At 39.0% G+C, this 15,139-nt stretch overlaps 2 long non-coding RNA genes across 2 annotated transcripts; both read left to right on the forward strand.

Moving 5' to 3' along the window:
* Positions 1-1,100: 1,100 nt before the first annotated feature.
* Positions 1,101-2,190, forward strand: LOC139382286 (uncharacterized). Its single transcript, XR_011628626.1, has 4 exons — positions 1,101-1,160; positions 1,269-1,312; positions 1,490-1,649; positions 1,994-2,190. It is a non-coding gene; the product is annotated as an uncharacterized lncRNA (long non-coding RNA).
* Positions 2,191-8,781: 6,591 nt separating this feature from the next.
* LOC139382365 (uncharacterized) lies at positions 8,782-9,664 on the forward strand. Its single transcript, XR_011628634.1, has 3 exons — positions 8,782-8,904; positions 9,082-9,241; positions 9,585-9,664. It is a non-coding gene; the product is annotated as an uncharacterized lncRNA (long non-coding RNA).
* Positions 9,665-15,139: the final 5,475 nt, after the last annotated feature.

A 15,139-nucleotide genomic window follows, 5' to 3' on the forward strand; every position in this document is an offset into this window, starting at 1 on the left:
TTGGCACAATAAGTAACTTACTCAAGGATTCATGTCAACAAGACTTTAAGTTTGGAGAAGAGAACCACCCCAAGGTAAGGAAGCTGAGGAACTGTATGGTTTCAATCAGTTAAATATCTTAAATTACTGATATGTTAAACCCTCAAAATACATAAATGTCTTAAAAATATATACGGTTTGTTACATAGTTACTAAATACTAAGAGTTAAGGTTAAGGAAATGATGCACAGTGACGCCAAACGTACAGTCAACGTACTGACGTAGGTTTGTGGGAAATCCCTTTCCACATTCACACCGAATACAAAACATGGGGAATACATGTTTCAATGCCAAAAAGGTAATGTTTTGTCTTTCGAAATACTATTTTTATGTATTTCTCTGTATATATAGAAATTAGGAACATTGACATAAATTCAACATTGGCTATGTGCATGCATGCATGTAGATTTTTGTCTAAGTGAATGTCAACAGCATGTTGTTTGTGCTATGCTACTCAACAAGTGCAAGCTAATAATGAAACTAAAGAGCATTTTTGCTATCATTTTACAACATTTTGAAAATTTGCACAATAGTGTAGACGGGAAGTTTGACAAAACTGTAGACTATAGGGACCATTCATCCCTCAGAGCAGACCACAGTTGAAGTCAGTTTTGGCCAGGTAACCAACACACGCAGAACTGCTAAAGGCCATTGAGTTTCAAATGAGTAAACTACAACAATTTAACTATATGATCGAGGAAATTGAGCCACAAGTTTGTTTGAGACTTAGTTTTGACTTTGATTATGTTTTATTCAGTACAGAGGATATTAAAGTTATGAATGCATTTTGTGATGTTGCAGACCCAGAGTGAAGAACAGCATGAGAAGAATCAAGATGCCGGCCCCTCTGAGGGTCAGAATCATAACAATTGCCATCCTCACCAAACTCTAACGGTATTGGTTTCAACTACTAAACTACTGAACAGTCCAACTACTCATTACTGAATTTCAAATGTTACAATAACATATTATATTAATGTGTAACTCAATTAGCTTATATTTGCTGTAACATCAAAACAATTCTAGATGCCACAACAATGTAAAGAAGACCAATCTGGCACCAAGACAGAGGTGTATTATGAAAAGCTTTTTCTTCCTTGGAAATGGAACATCACAGCCTTGTGAGTTGTCTGTGTATTTGTTTTAGTGATTGGAATTTGGTGATGGTAAGGAACCTTAAGGTGTCTTGAAAAATATTTTATACCTAGGTCTACTTTTTTTCTTTTTAGAATTCAGAACAACCACATGGAATCAACTGTGCCTGTAAATAGCAGTAAGTAAACATAGTGGAATTAAAGTGGCCTACTAGAAAGTATTCAGTCTACTAGTTTGTCTTAAAGTTTTGAGATTTCAAAATCGTACTAATTGCCACCTGTGAACATTGTATGATATCATGTCATATATATTGTTATCACTTTACCTTTAATATATTCTAATCTCCTCACAACAGCGGTGGTCCCATTTCAGGCTGGGGTGGCGGGTGTGGATATACATCCTCATCTAGGCTTCATCTCAATAGGATCATCTCCAGACTGTGTTCAGGCAGCTCTACCTCATACCGATGGCTCTTCCTCACAGCATTCACCTCAACACCAGCTTCTTCAATGATGGTAGGGTTTCACAATAGTGAGGGAACAAAAGCACAACCATACCTTCAATCAAGCAGGGTATCTAGTTATATCTCAAACAGAATGGAGGCACACAGAGCAGCAACATTAGTAAATATATTTATATTACATAACGTACACAAGAATCCCCGAGTGTGAATTCACAGCCACCGATAAATGAAATGATACCATGCAGAAAGCACACCATCATTTTACGACTGATCTATCATAGATCTAAAACTGAGATTAAACTGTGGTGGTGTTTCCCCAAATGAGTCACTCTCAGTCAGATATAATCATCTGTCATTTCATGAGTGCTTCTAACCTGTTCTGTCCTGTTGTTGCAGCAGTCATAACATCAGGTATGAAAAGCTCCAGTAGCCTTGGAAGAAGAGATTAAGTGAAGGAAGAGGCTGCTTTTGAAAACATTTCTGCTGCTATTTTCTGCTGCTTTTAAGATGTATGTATGTATGTATGTATGTATGTATGTATGTATGTATGTATGTGTGTGCGTGTGTGTGTGTGTATGTGTGTGTGTGTGTGTGTGTGTGTGTGTGTGTGTGTGTATAAGCATGTGTGTGTGTGTGTGTGTGTGTGTATAAGCATGTGTGTGTGTGTGTGTGTGTGTGTGTGTGTGTGTATGTGTGTGTGTGTGTGTGTGTGTGTGTGTGTGTATAAGCATGTGTGTGTGTGTGTGTGTGTGTATGTGTGGTAGCTAGGAAATGTATGTTTTTGTATTTAAGTAAATATTTGCTATTACTTATGCAGTGAGATGGCCTTTTCATGTTCCAATCAAAATCATAAAAACACCAAGAGTGCTTTGGTGATTCCACTCTGGTTGCAGATAATATTTTTTTCTGATAGATTAGTTAGCCTTCAAAATTCTTTACATATGAGCATGAACTAGCCATAATATTATCGCCTTGATAACACTGACAGCATCATTGTGCATTGTCTAGATATGTGTGCAACAAAAGTTCACCTTCTGCTACCATTTTTGTCAAGCTGTCTACACATACAGTATGACTCATACGTTTGATAAATCCAACGTATGCACCACACAGAACGCACTGCAACTGCCTCTGCAACGCAATGCTGTAAGTCAAACGCAGCATTCCATTGGAAATTAATGTACTTCTGGTGTACTAAAACGCAATGAAGCTGTTGGTGTGACTGAGGCATTTTAAGTTGGATTTATCGAAGATATGCGTCAAACTGTATGCATAGAGGGCTTAACAGAAAGGGTAGCAGAAGGTGAATGTTGAAGTTTTGTAGCACACATTTCAAGATGATGCTGCGTACCATTTTGCGCAATAACACTGCAGGTGTGATCAAGGCATTATCCATCGAACTAGCTTACGGCTCAGCTCGTCTCACTACTTTAGATAATTAACATAGATACATAGCTAGCTAATGTTAGCTACCTGGGTCAATCTTACAATTTTCTGTCCCCAGGAAATATCAGTTCTTATTTAGTGTAAAATGTGGATTCCAAAAAGGCATTAAATATAAGGTCATGTGTCCTTTACCTTAAAAACACCAAAATGTGGATCCGGAAAGGGAGTTTTATGCATTTTAAACACTTTTTGTCAGTGGATGTAGGCGTTTTTTGGAATGTCCTCAGGTGTTATTTATCAACCGCGACAAGAAATATAAGCCATAAAATAATAACATGTTTAGAATATTTCTTCACTATTTCATAGTTCTAGTTAAAGGTTTTTTTTTTTTTTTTTTTTACTTTAGAAGGTTCCTATTCCGCTTAAATGGACCCTGTATCATCTGATGTGTCTCCAGTATGATTATGTATACACATGGTTTTATCAAGGCTTCATGCCCAAAATGCAGTAAGCTCCACTGAAAAATGGAGGGTGCTACATCCAGGCATAGTAGTACCGAATTCTGTGAGACTCTGCATTACTATAAAGTATACTGTAAATGTCACACCTGCTTCCGATCCCCCTCTCTGGTGCTCAATGTCACCAGCGCACTCATCATTACACACACCTGCGCTTAATTATGGGACTCACCTGGACTCCATCACATCATTTACCTCCCCTATATCTGTCACTTCCCCAGTTTCATTCCAGAGTCAGCATTGATGTTGTTATGTTTCTCCTGTTCAGAAGCTGTTCTTGTTTTGTTTCGTGTCTATTTATTATTAAATCCACACCCTGTACTCGCTTCTCGTCTCCCAGCGTCTGTCATTACAGAACCGCTACAATAAAGGTACAAGTATCCGGCAGTTAAGGGAGCTCCCAAATTAAGTAAGGCCTGGCCATTGGCTTGTTTTTGCCCTTTGTTTTACCACACACACAACACCCTTCTATACAAATAAATATTTGTTTGTGGTGTTAAAACCGTGTCTGGTTTATTGTGTAGGTTTTCGACTTTGTTTTAGTAGGTTCTTCATGGGCTAAAAAGGATGTACCTTCAAGGGCATACAAATGCAATTTACTGAAGTATCGATTGTCTGAATTTTGGATGAACACATGTAAGTTCTCCTGATGAGAAATGTACTGAAAAACCCAATGTAAACCTGCTATAGAGAATCTTTGAAATGTTTTACAACAATGAGTCTGAAATAAAAGGGAAAGAACAGACTCAAAGAACAGGTATTGAAAGACCTCTGTTCTGAAGTTCTGGTGAGGCCTGATCACCCTCGCAAGAAAGATCAGGGACAATGCTTGACATTTTTAATTAATATGTATACATTGCGAATTTTGAAGAACTTTATAATTGATAAATTCTTCTAAGTGTGATTCAGACCCCGTGGAAGGAGAGAGGGAGGGAGCGCTGTCCCTGAATGAGGGAAACCTGTCTCTAGTCTATTTGACTATTCCTTGAATTCCCTTAAGGGATAAAAGTATTTCCTTATGGAGTTATCAAGGGTTGTAATTCTAATTTTATTTGTTCTGAATCGTTTATATTTTTATTTAACCGGCACTGTTGGGTTACTTTGGACGCATGAATCACAGTGTGGCTTGAAGCCTTCCCCACATTAAATAAGGAAGAAAAGACTGTGGCTTAATGCCTGCTACATGATATTGTTCCACGATTCGGTATACCACAAAGTCAAGATAGCGATGAGGGGACACATTTCAACTCAAAGATAATAAAATAACTGTGTAACATGATGCAAGTTAAGAGAAGGTTGCATGTACCATTTCAACTGTAAAGTTCTGGAATTGTAGAACGCTACAATGGCATTCTGAAAATAAACTGGCAAAAATATGTGCTCAACCAGGACTACCTGGGTGGATACACTACCCATAGCCTTTTTTTCAATGCGTTCCACCCCAGTCAGGAAAACTGGACTTGGTCCACATGAGGTACTCATGGCCTGTCCCATGAGGACCCCAGCATCGCCACCAGCTGCAGTCCCAGATCTGCATCTGTTGGATGACACTATGATGATGTACAGTATAACTCTGACTAACTGTACTCAATCTATTCACTCACAGATCTCTGCTGCCCAAACCTCCCCAGACGACTGTCCCCATCACGATCTCCAGCCCTGAGATTGGGTAATGGTGATCTCCCTCACAAGCCCAACGGTGGTAAAGTGCTTAGGGAAAGACACCTGGATCCACGCCTCCCACTGTAAGCAGGTAGCAGAGCCAGAAGATGTTACTCCCGTTACTCCTACACCCCAGTAGGCAGTAGATGAACAACCTTTTCCATTCTTCACTCCAAGACCATCTGACCATGTGCATCTACCGGGTACATATCCTAGTGTGAACAACTACCTCACTCAAGGTAAGGGACTCAAGGTAAGGAACTCATACAGCCACATTGAACTATAACTGTTACCACCAACGATGCCTGATATATCTAAACATATAGTAAACCAAATGACTTATTCATTTGTGTTGTTATACAATCCAAAACACAGAAGTTAAATGATCCACTGAGCAATCAGTCCAAATTATGTGAAGCAATATGCTGTATGTAGCTAAGCAATACATTGTCATTAGCTTTGAAGCTGTCCAGAGTACAAATAACTAAAGCAAACCTGCTACGTCTGGTTGCATGTCTTGGTAGATGTGGAGCCCTCATGACTGATCAAGCATTAGTATGAAGAATCCAAACATGGTGGATGAGGACAAACAGGATCGGGAGGAGGACAGAGTTAAAGTGGCGTGATATTGCCTGAGCATCAGCATAACTGAACAACACAGACAGCAAAATGATGTTCATCAGCAAAGAAAGAGGGTCAGGAATGGGTGGTTGTCACAACAGCGTGCTAAGTATTGATGTCTCACAAGACATCGTTTGACCATAACATACACATACTGTAACTTTACAATTTTATTTGCTTCCTGCTCCTGTGTTGTTTAAATGTATTGTACAGTTTGTAATGTTCCTGCAAATAATTATAAAACAACTATTTGAAGTTAAGTTAATAAAGAACAGAAAATGTAATGTCTTGTCCCTCTGATTCCTAAGGATATCTGTCGGTAAATCTGTAAAAGCCTTTTGATATTTTAACTCACCACCCCTAAAAACACCTTGCTGATGTTTATTCATAAGTAAACAGTTAACAGCATATAGCTAGTCTGGGTACCAGTCTGTTTAGCTATCATTCCACTCCTTGCCACTCCTATCATGCTAAACATATGGCATATGACACCAAATACAACAAGTAGAAAGTTAGCTAAACAGATTGGTACCCAGGCTAGCATATTGCATTATACATCAGATGATTTTGGAGTAGGACAGACTCAGGCATAATGCAATGTCAGTGTGGGCCTAGAGTACAACTTCAGGGGGAAAGGAGGGGAGCCTCACTCTAGATCTGGGCCTTTATTTTGTGTGGGCGTGGGCGTGGGCATGTACGTGTGTGTGTGACCACCACTGTGCTGTGCTTTTTTCTCATTTGACTTCAGGAGTGATATGAGATGCTCACCTTGTGGCGAGAAGAAGAATGGTCACAGAAGGACAGACAAGTAGTTTACCACCAAGGTTGGAGTTAGTTATGTATGTTAACTTGATATGAATTGTTTCTCATGCCTTCTTATTGACATTACAACAAATACTAGTCTTATAAACCTCATCAAGTCAAATGAAACAATGAATGATGATCAGCAAAATGTCAATGGTTCCACAGTCATATTGTCTATACAAGCTAGTTTTATTAAATAAAAAAAATTAGGCCTGAATTCTGTTAATTTCTCAATAATGATGTTGGTTTACTTCTGAACAAGGTTTAATTTCCTCTTGTAACATATCATCTTTAACTCAGTCATGACACAAATGGAAACTTAGCACCAACGCACAGAGCACTGTCAACGTTACGAAACAAGGAAAATAGGTTTGGCATGAGTTAAATAGTGCAGTGAGTAATAATGCAGTAGTTTACCGCCAAGGTTAGAGTTGGAGTTAGTTATGTATGTTAACTTGATATGAATTGTTTTTCATGCCTTCTTATTGACATTACAACAAATATGTGGAGTCTTATAAACCTCATCAAGTCAAATGAAACATGAATGAATGATGATCAGCAAAATGTCAATGGTTCCACAGTGCTCTTCTGGTCTCACAATCCTAGTGTCAATACAAGCTAGCTTTATTAAATAAAAAAGTGGGAATGAATTCTGTTTGTTTCTCAATAATGATGGTTTACTTCTGAACAATGTTTCATTTCCTCTTGCTACATAACTAGCTACAGCTTTAACTCAGTCATGACACAAATGGAAACTAGGCACCACCGCACAGAGTTGTCAATGTTATGAAACAAGAACATATGTTTGGCATGAGTTAAATAGTGCAGTGAGTAATAATGCAGTCATTTACATATCCCATAAGTGTCTTCCTATTTTATCTATCATTGAAGGAGGACACTCCTTCAAGCGAAACAGGTTTTAGTTGGAAGAACACTTTTTCAAAAGCTCCCAGACATAGCATATACAGCCTTATTTGACTCGGGAATAGGACAATGAACAACATTTGGCACAATAAGTAACTTACTCAAGGATTCATGTCAACAAGACTTTAAGTTTGGAGAAGAGAACCACCCCAAGGTAAGGAAGCTGAGGAACTGTATGGTTTCAATCAGTTAAATATCTTAAATTATTGAAATGTTAAACCCTCAAAATACATAAATGTCTTAAAAATATATACGGTTTGTTACATAGTTACTAAATACTCAGAGTTAAGATTAATGAAATGACGCACAGTGACGCCAAACGTACAGTCAACGTACTGACGTAGGTTTGTGGGAAATCCCTTTCCACATTCACACCGAATACAAAACATGGGGAATACATGTTTCAATGCCAAAAAGGTAATGTTTTGTCTTTCGAAAAACTATTTTTATGTATTTCTCTGTATATATAGAAATTAAGAACATTGACATAAATTCAACATTGGCTATGTGCATGCATGCATGTAGATTTTTGTCTAAGTGAATGTCAACAGCATGTTGTTTGTGCTATGCTACTCAACAAGTGCAAGCTAATAATGATACTAAAGAGCATTTTTGCTATCATTTTACAACATTTTGAAAATTTGCACAATAGTGTAGACGGGAAGTTTGACAAAACTGTAGACTATAGGGACCATTCATCCCTCAGAGCAGACCACAGTTGAAGTCAGTTTTGGCCAGGTAACCAACACACGCAGAACTGCTAAAGGCCATTGAGTTTCAAATGAGTAAACTACAACAATTTAACTATATGATCGAGGAAATTGAGCCACAAGTTTGTTTGAGACTTAGTTTTCACTTTGATTATGTTTTATTCAGTACAGAGGATATTAAAGTTATGAATGCATTTTGTGATGTTGCAGACCCAGAGTGAGGAACAGCATGAGAAGAATCAAGATGCCGGCCCCTCTGAGGGTCAGAATCATAACAATTGTCATCCTCACCAAACTCTAACGGTATTGGTTTCAACTACTAAACTACTGAACAGTCCAACTACTCATTACTGAATTTCAAATGTTACAATAACATATTAAATTAATGTGTAACTCAATTAGCTTATATTTGCTGTAACATCAAAAAATTCTAGATGCCACAACAATGTAAAGAAGACCAATCTGGCACCAAGACAGAGGTGTATTATGAAAAACATTTTCTTCCTTGGAAATGGAACATCACAGCCTTGTGAGTTGTCTGTGTATTTGTTTTAGTGATTGGAATTTGGTGATGGTAAGGAACCTTAAGGTGTCTTGAAAAATCTTCTATACCTAGGTCTACTTTTTTTTCTTTTTAAAATTCAGAACAACCACATGGAATCAACTGTGCCTGTAAATAGCAGTAAGTAAAGCTAGTGGAATTAAAGTGGCCTACTAGAAAGTATTCAGTCTACTAGTTTGTCTTAAAGTTTTGAGATTTCAAAATCGTACTAATTGCCACCTGTGAACACTGTATGATATCATGTCATATATATTGTTATCACTTTACCTTTAATATATTCTAATCTCCTCACAACAGCGGTGGTCCCATTTCAGGCTGGGGTGGCGGGTGTGGATATACATCCTCATCTAGGCTTCATCTCAATAGGATCATCTCCAGACTGTGTTCAGGCAGCTCTACCTCATACCGATGGCTCTTCCTCACAGTATTCACCTCAACACCAGCTTCTTCAATGATGGTAGGGTTTCACAATAGTGAGGGAACAAAAGCACAACCATACCTTCAATCAAGCAAGGTATCTAGTTATAGCTCAAACAGAATGTAGGCACACAGAGCAGCAACATTAGTAAATATATTTATATTACATAACGTACACAAGAATCCCCGAGTGTGAATTCACAGCCACCGATAAATGAAATGATACCATGCAGAAAGCACACCATCATTTTACGACTGATCTATCATAGATCTAAAACTGAGATTAAACTGTGGTGGTGTTTCCCAAATGAGTCACTCTCAGTCAGATATAATCATCTGTCATTTCATGAGTGCTTCTAACCTGTTCTGTCCTGTTGTTGCAGCAGTCATAACATCAGGTATGAAAAGCTCCAGTAGCCTTGGAAGAAGAGATTAAGTGAAGGAAGAGGCTGCTTTTGAAAACATTTCTGCTGCTATTTTCTGCTGCTTTTAAGATGTATGTATGTATGTATGTGTGTGTGTGTGAGTGTGTGTGTGTGTGTATAAGCATGTGTGCGTATGTGTGTGTGTGTGTGTATAAGCATGTGTGTGTGTGTGTGTATGTGTGTGTGTGTGTGTGTGTATAAGCATGTGTGTGTGTGTGTGTATGTGTGTATGTGTGGTAGCTAGGAAATGTATGTTTTTGTATTTAAGTAAATATTTGCTATTACTTATGCAGTGAGATGGCCTTTTCATGTTCCAATCAAAATCATAAAAACACCAAGAGTGCTTTGGTGATTCCACTCTGGTTGCAGATAATATTTTTTTCTGATAGATTAGTTAGCCTTCAAAATTCTTTACATATGAGCATGAACTAGCCATAATATTATCGCCTTGATAACACTGACAGCATCATTGTGCATTGTCTAGATATGTGTGCAACAAAAGTTCACCTTCTGCTACCATTTTTGTCAAGCTGTCTACACATACAGTATGACTCATACGTTTGATAAATCCAACGTATGCACCACACAGAACGCACTGCAACTGCCTCTGCAACGCAATGCTGTAAGTCAAACGCAGCATTCCATTGGAAATTAATGTACTTCTGGTGTACTAAAACGCAATGAAGCTGTTGGTGTGACTGAGGCATTTTAAGTTGGATTTATCGAAGATATGCGTCAAACTGTATGCATAGAGGGCTTAACAGAAAGGGTAGCAGAAGGTGAATGTTGAAGTTTTGTAGCACACATTTCAAGATGATGCTGCGTACCATTTTGCGCAATAACACTGCAGGTCTGATCAAGGCATTATCCATCGAACTAGCTTACGGCTCAGCTCGGCTCACTACTTTAGATAATTAACATAGATACATAGCTAGCTAATGTTAGCTACCTGGGTCAATCTTACAATGCAGTGCCTTTTCTGTCCCCAGGAAATATCAGTTCTTATTTAGTGTAAAATGTGGATTCCAAAAAGGCATTAAATATAAGGTCATGTGTCCTTTACCTTAAAAACACCAAAATGTGGATCCGGAAAGGGAGTTTTATGCATTTTAAACACTTTTTGTCAGTGGATGTAGGCGTTTTTTGGAATGTCCTCAGGTGTTATTTATCAACCGCGACAAGAAATTTAAGCCATAAAATAATAGAATCTTTAAAATCTTTCTTCACTATTTCATAGTCCTAGTTAAAGTATTTTGTTTTACTTTAGAAGGTGCCTATTCTGCTTAATGGACCCTGTATCATCTGATGTGTCTCCAGTATGACACATGGTTTTATCAAGGCTTCATGCCCAAAATGCAGTAAGCTCCACTGAAAAATGGAGGGTGGTACATCTAGGCATAGTAGTAATGAATTCTATGAGACTCTGCATTACTATAAAGTATAAAGGTACCTGTATCCGGCTGTTAAGGGAGCTCCAAATTACGTAAGGCCTGGCCATTTGTTTGTTCTTGCACAATGTTTTACCAAACACATATCTGCATACACACACACACACACCACCCGTCTATACAAATAAATATTTGTTAGTGGTGTTAAAACCGTGTCTGGTTTATTGTGTGAGTGTTTCTACTTTGTTTTAGTAGGTTCTTCACAGGTTAAAAAGGATGTACCTTAAAGTATCTATTGTCTGAATTTTGGATGAACACATGTAAGTTCTCCTGATGAGAAACGTACTGAAAAACCCAATGTATACCTGGTGTAGAGAATCTTTGAAATGTTTTACAATAATGAGTCTGAAGTAAAGGGAAAGAAAAGTTAAAGAACAGACTCAAAGAACAGGTTTTTAATGACCTCTGTTCTGACTTTCTGATCTGTTCACCCTCGCTAGAAAGATCAGGGACATTGGTTGAAATTGAAATGTATTATGTAAACACTGAGAATTATGAAGAAGTTTATATTTGATCAGTAGTTCTAATTGTGAGAAGGAGAGAGCGAGGGACCGCTGTCCCGAATGAGGGAAACCTGTCTCTAGTCTATTTGCCTATTCCTTGAATTCCCGTATTATATAAAAGTATTCCCTTATGAGTTATCAAGGGTTGTAATTCAAATGTTATTTGTTGTTCAGATTTGTTTATTTTTATTTAACCGACACTGTTGTGTTACCTTGGATGCATGAATCACAGTGTGGCTTGAAGCCTTCCCCACATTAAATAAGGAAGCAAAGACTGTGGCTTAATGCCTGCTACATGATATTGTTCCACGATTCAGTATACCACAAAGTCTAGATAGCGATAAGGGGACACATTTCAACTCAAAGATAATAAATGAACTGTGTGACATTGTCAAGTCTGCTCCTGCTCCTCCCCCCCGGGTTACGACGTCGCCAGAGTTCTGACAACCGGTCCTGAGATTCATCATTACGCACACCTGGACTCCATTACCTTCATCATATTCCTCCCCTTTGCATGTCACTCTCCCATGTTTACTCACCAGTTGGTATTGTTCTTGTGTATCGGCGTAGTGCCTTATGTTAGTGTCGTGTTCTTGGTTTTATTGTTTTATTAAAACGTTTCACCTGCACCTGCTTCTGACTTACCACCCCATTATTACAGACATGGTGCAAGTTAAGAGAAATTTGCATGTACCGTTTCAACTGGAAAATTCTGGAATTGTAGAACACTACAATGGCGTTCGGAAAAATAAACTGGCAAAAACATGTGCTCAACCAGGACTACCTGGGTGGATACACTACCCATATACACTAGCCTTGTTTTCAATGCGTTCCACCCCAGTCAGGAAAACTGGACTTGGTCCACATGAGGTACTCATGGCCTGTCCCATGAGGACCCCAGCATCGCCATCAGCTGCAGTCCCAGATCTGCATCTGTTGGATGACACTATGATGATGTACAGTATAACTCTGACTAACTGTACTCAATCTATTCACTCACAGGTCTCTGCTGCCCAAACCTCCCCAGATGACTGTCCCCATCACGATCTCCAGCCCTGAGATTAGGTTATGGTGAGGAGGCACGGCAGAGGTAAAGAACCTTTAAAACCCAGGTGGAAGGGACCACAACAAATCTCCCTCACAAGCCCAACGGTGGTAACGTGCTTAGGGAAAGACACCTGGATCCACGCCTCCCACTGTAAGCAGGTAGCAGAGCCAGAATATGTTACTCCTGTTACTCCTACACCCCAGTAGAGGCACTATGCTTACCCTGGGACCTCCTATAACCCAGTAGAGGCACTATGCTTACCCTGGGACCTCCTACAACCCAGTAGGGGCACTCTGCTTACCCTGGGACCTTCTACAACCCAGTAGAGGCAGTCTGCTTACCCTGGGACGTCCTACAACCCAGTAGGGGCACTCTGCTTACCCTGGGACCTCCTACAACCCAGTAGAGGCACTCTGCTTACCCTTACCACTTTCTTATAGTTAGCTAGTAATGTCTCTGTACTACAGAATGAATCAGATTGTTGGGTTTGTTACCAGACAGTGCAGAGACTATGCCATTACTAGCTATACCTCTCTGTGCTTACTAAATATTGATGCAGACCAAAGCAGGTAACCTTAGAGACGGAGAGCTTGATTGGGTGGAGGATAAGGTGATTTTATTTTAATAATGCCACCTCTCTGCCTAAGCAACCCATCACCCTGGCCTACTCTCATCCAGGTTATTTGTGTTATAAAGCATATGGAATCGGTCTCCAGTTGGGGGAAAGTTAATGTAAGTATAACCTTTCATTCTACAATAACATAACCTTACCCTTATTGTTGAGAAATGAAACATTCCACCCTAACATATCGATGGGAATACATTATAAACTTAAGAATGTCAGTGTGTATGCTAAACCTACTTCCTCAGTCAGTGGATCTATGCATGTGTTTGGGGGGCCTATACTATTATCTGCCTACAAACTGGTCAGGATCATGCTATGCTGCCTATGTTGTTCCTGCTATGTGTGCTACCCCAGTACCCCCAAATCACCTTTTCTCCTACTTGTATAGGAAGACCATTGTAATGTTTTTTTCTATGCATTAATTCCCAAAATGGCATGACAACTGTGCTTGATTCCATTATAGAACTAGGAAATGAAGTAGAAAGAATACGTAATGCTACTGCTACTGCTTTTGAAGAATTAACTGCTGAACTTGTGGCTATACCTAACATGGTCTTACAAAATAGATTGTCTTTGGATATTCTCCTAGCAGCTGAGGGGTTTGTGCAGTGGTGGGTGACGAATGTTGTACTTACATTCCAGACTTATCTATTGGTGTTGCTGAGTAAGTTGCCACTATCAGACAGGAGGTATATACTGTAAACAAGCAAGATAACGAGAGAGGTCAGCATCTGTTTGCACGGGTGAAAAGTAGCCTGAGGAACATTAGAACTATTGTGTTGCAATGTCTCCTAGCCCTGGTTGGAGTCCTTATGCTATCATTCTGCGTGTTCTCATGCATTACGACCTTGGTGAGGAGATTGTGTGAAACAGCAGTATATCTTCCCCACCAGATGGTCATGACCACAGAAGTAAACATAAATGAGCTGACGGATCTTACCACTGTTTCACTCTTTACCATTTAGAGTTTGAGTTCTTACCTGTGAAATCAGAGATAGATCTCCCTCGCAGCTGCTTGATTAAAGATTTTCCTATTATACAATTAAACAGTCTCTACCTTAATTTTTCGATCGAGTTGTCCTCAACAGTACTGAAGGTCGGGTTTATAACACTTCCTTGCGGATATTTTGCATCAGATTACCCCCCGAAATAGGGACAAAATCAGCAGACAACAGGTAATGTAGGTTGAAATTATGTTTGTTCAACATTCTGACTTGTAATGGGACTGTTCGGGAATGCTGAGCCTAGATGATAGAGATGAGTGTAAGTATTTCACTCTCAGATTCTAAAAGAGCCTAGCTGTATGTACGCCTATCTATAGTGCCTTCAGAAAGCATTCACACCCCTTGACTTTTTCCATATTTTGTTGTGTTAGAGCCAGAATTTAAAATTGATTAAATAAAGATTTGTTTTGTCACTGGAGAACACACAATACCACAATGTCAAAGTGGAATTGTTTTTATTTTTATTTAGACAAATTAATAAACAATGCTAAGTTGTGTCAATAAGTACTCAACCCATTTGTCATTGCAAGCTTAAATAAGTTCAGGAGTAAAACTTAACAAGTCACATAATAAGATGCATGGGCTCACTCTGTGTGCAATAATAGAGTTAAAAAGGAATGTTAATGGCTACCTCACCTCACACACAATTATCTGTAAGGTCCCTCAGTCAAGAGTGAATTTCAAACACAGATTTAACCACAAAGACCAGGGAGGTTTTACAATGCCTCACAAAGAAGGGCACCTGTTGGTAATTGGATAAAAATGTAAAAAGCAGACATTGAATATCCCTTTCAGCATGGTGAAGTTATATCACTTTGGAGTGTGTATCAATACACCCAATCACTACAAAGGTATAGGCGTCCTTCCTAACTCAGTTGCTGGAGA

Source organism: Oncorhynchus clarkii, chromosome 24 (genome assembly GCF_045791955.1).
Source record: "Oncorhynchus clarkii lewisi isolate Uvic-CL-2024 chromosome 24, UVic_Ocla_1.0, whole genome shotgun sequence".
In the NCBI taxonomy this organism is placed as follows: Eukaryota; Metazoa; Chordata; class Actinopteri; order Salmoniformes; family Salmonidae; genus Oncorhynchus; species Oncorhynchus clarkii.